General features: G+C 37.4%; 1 protein-coding gene across 1 annotated transcript in view; it reads right to left on the reverse strand.

Moving 5' to 3' along the window:
• Positions 1-3,983, reverse strand: part of LOC106465794 (PRELI domain-containing protein 2-like) — a 35,761-nt gene that overhangs the window by 17,511 nt on the left and 14,267 nt on the right. The window lies entirely within an intron of this gene.

Here is a 3,983-nt window from a genome sequence, read left to right on the forward strand (position 1 = left end):
TGTGTGTGTGTGTGTGTGTGTGTGTGTGTGTGTGTGTGTGTGTGTGTGTATATATATATATATATGTTTCAGAACTGGTTTCATTGAAATAGTTTTAATTTCTTAATTCTCACATTTATTTTACACTTGAATTCAGATTTGAATAAAAAGTATATATTCTATCAATTGTAGAACTTGTTTTGAGATCAGTGTAAAACAACGTTTTCTGAATTAAATTATGAAAGAAGTAACATTATGCCATCTTGAATTTTTATTCTCAGTAATATTTAATCAAAACTCAATTTTGAAAAATAAAAAACAGAAGTTCAAGAGTAAAAAGAATTAATAAACAAAAGGAGCAAAAGTCAAACCGTTTAACAGTAACATACTGGAAACTAACCTATATGAATTCTAAAGAGCACTATGACAACGTGTCTCAAATGAAATGATCTATTTTTATATCTCTTTTTTCCAATGTTATGTGTTTCAGGAACAGAAAGAGTTTCTCACACACAGCTTTCCCAGTTCAATACTCCCCTCTTTATGCAAACTTTTTTTGCTTTCCACTAGTCTTGAGACTCCCACCTAATTTCATGTGTTTCCAGATATTGCCGCATAGTTGCATGCCAATGATCATGTGACAACCTTCCACCAACAGGAGTGTGACACATCCTCCTAGCACAGCTGGCTTCATCTATAGTGATTGTTCAATGATCACTTTGAGATAAGACAAGAAAAGAAGGGTGGGAATGTAAGAGGAAGTGAATACCTATTGGAAATACATTTTCAGTGTTGGAAATTGTTAACTTCTGATAGGAGACATAACCTCTTCTAACATATAGCTAGAATCCCACATTGAAGTGGTGGAAGCTGCACCTCGTCTGTATAAGGTACAGTCTTCACCTGTAAAGAAGGGAAATTTGCAGAAAATACAAGCAAGTCCTGGTCCTGCATCAGGCTATCAGAAGTGCTACATGTATAGTGTGGCTACAGCAGGTAAGACCATATATAGTGGGTCAACTCCAGATCAAAACCAGGTGGAACCGGAAATTTGGCTTCCCGGCCACAGTAGGAGGAGGGATTCCCTGCCTGCTTTACTCATGATAGTCTATGAGTGTGTACAGTCTGAACAGGGCTTTGGTTAAGATAATCATCACCTTGAGAACATCTTGAGCAATCTTATGGAACACCCCATCTCATATTAGGCCATGATGGCCCTACACTGTGTAGATGTGAGATGAGTACACCCTAGCAGGCACAACTTGTCACTGAGCATGATTCTGTAAAAGGAAGATAAAAAAGAAAGGGAACATACACAGTAAGAATTAGTATGAGGTGTGGAGAATAGAGACTGGAAGTAGTTTATAGCCCGCTAAAGAAGAAACAGCCAAAGGATAGAGATAGCGTGCAACAAAAGTGTGAGGAGTTGGCCACATGCCAGCCTGAACGATCTTATCCAATAGGTGATGGAAGTGAGCAATCAAATAATGCATAAGGTGCAGATTTTGATGTGAGGACACCTGGAAGCACTGGTGTGCATTGCTATCCAACAAAGAACAAATTGAACAGATGAATTGATGAAGCTATCCAGTAAAGGTGATGGGAGAAAGATCATGAGTGGAAAAAGGATTCCAAGGAATGAAAAGATGGGATTGGGAACCACAAAAAGGAAGAAATATGGGCCAAATAACAACGGAAAGAGGAAGCAATCAGGATCTGAGTGAGAATAAAGATGAAAAATAAAAGGGAGAAATACAGGTGTGAACATGCTGTCACCCTCATGTGATCAGATGTTTCAAGGATAAAAGTGTGATCAGGACAGAGAGAAGCAATGAAAAAGAATGTGTGATGTTGATGGTATACATGTCAAAACATCAATGACCACAAACAAAAAGGAGGAGAAAATAGGTTTTAAAGGAGAGATGGTAAAAGGAACAGAAAGTCAAAGAGAACAACATTAATGTCTCAGGCAAGAAGGACATGAAGAAGGTGAAAGGAATGGAAGAGCACAGTGAGGACCAAGGAGGAAAAAAAATCTGATGGTAACAGGAAAAATGGAAATTAGTAGAGAGGGCACTTGGTAACCAGCAGTGGTCGATACCAATAATCCTTGGTCAAAAAGCTAGGTAAATAATTCAGAGATGGAGGACAGAAGGATGAGAAGGGACTAATGAATGATCTAGTGATCAACTGCAAAAAATATTCCACTTCCACTGATATACAAGGAGAAAGGATGGGCAAACAGAATGGGAAAGAAAGGAAGGCTTCACATGAAGTGTGTCCAGAACATCTTTCATGGGACTGGACAAATCCTATGAATGAAGTCGGAGTGCTGACATGGTTGGATGGAAGGGAGAAGAATGAGGCTGAAGAAGAAGAAAGGAAGAGGAAAGAGCACTGTAAAGATTCAACATAAGAAGTCATGTTTGAGCCAGCCAATAGGGTGCCACAAGAAGGACCAGGCATGGAGTGTCCCAAATGAGGGAGAGAATCTTAGGAAGGAGACAAATAGGTGAGTAAGAATAAAGAATGCATCCACCACTAGAGCTGATGGATGCAGAACAGGAGACCAGAAAATGGAAAGCTTGACATTATTGTAACTGGCAAAAGTATTGATGAGAGGAATGCCCTGACAAAAGCAAAGCCACTGATAAACCTCACCTCTCCATGGGAAATATCTTGTTGGTCCTGTAACAAGATTCAGGGCAGCTGGAACATGAAATACACTTGTAGAGAATGGTCCCACAAAAAGAAGTAGTAGGTGTGGAAACAGAGACTGAATATCCCCCTTACCAACAACTGATATATAATACCACAGTTGAGTTGTCTATATGGATCATTATCAATTGGTCTTGTGCAACTATAAAAGAATCATCCAATGCCTAAAAAAATACTAAGAGTTTCAAAAGATTGATGTGAAGGTTGTTTCATCTGGGGACTATTAATCCAAAATCTCCAAAGAGTTGAGAGAAGTACACTACCCTATCAAGGAAACATCTGCAAAAAGACAGAGATCCAGGTGAGAGGAAGGAATAGAAACACCTTCTCTAGCATTGGTTCTGTCAAGCCAACAGGTGATACTGGAGTGCAGAGAAAGAGCAAGTTGGATGAGGAAGGACAAGGGATTCCGAAAGAGGTTCCATTGATCATGCAGAGTCCACTGCAACAGATCCATGAGAGCATGACCCAAGAGAATAAGGGATTCCATGGAAGCCCAAATCCTCAAAAGAGAGAACCTCCCATGTAGGAAAAGAAGGAGAGGATAGAGCAGTGAAAACCAACTGCTCATGTCCCTCAAATGCAGCACAGAAAGCTGAGCCCTGCTGAGATAACATGTGCAAATTTTTTAAAGGCTTAGCAGCCTATGTGAAGCAACAACCGAGTACAAAGGTCATAACTAGAAGAGATAATTGTTTGCTTTACTTCTTTATTTACTGTTCTATGTTTTAGAAAAAATAAGTTTCAGAACTTATTTCAAAATAACAAAAATCTGTATACATATATATTGTATAATAATTGAAATGTGACTGTATTTTACAAAATACTAGTCTACTAAAACACAGCCAAGACATGTTACTTGCTGCATCATTGTAACTTCTGTATTGTTAGCCAGGCACAGCTGAAAGTTCAATATAATAAAATGTATAATGTTATGAGATTTAAGCTATTTATTCTAAACATTTATGTTTTCATGTTATAATTTTGTTCATTCTAGAATGAAAGAGGCATAATTTATATTTATTTCATAATCTTTTATGGTGGTTATGAGATCCGTCAAATCTACCAAACCCATACAGAGATTAATTACTGAAAATAACAGATAAAATATAAAGTTTTTTCTTAAGACATTATATAGATTTCACATGTGAAATTTGAAAATTACTTTGATTGATAGATAGGCAACATAAAAAGAAAAAAAGGACATGAGAAAAACATTGCTTTATAAACCTTATGACTTAATAAAAAAAATTTGGTATTTTGCATATGAAAGCATTGTAATGTTT

Source organism: Limulus polyphemus, unplaced genomic scaffold (genome assembly GCF_000517525.1).
Source record: "Limulus polyphemus unplaced genomic scaffold, Limulus_polyphemus-2.1.2 Scaffold2053, whole genome shotgun sequence".
Taxonomy (NCBI): domain Eukaryota; kingdom Metazoa; phylum Arthropoda; class Merostomata; order Xiphosura; family Limulidae; genus Limulus; species Limulus polyphemus.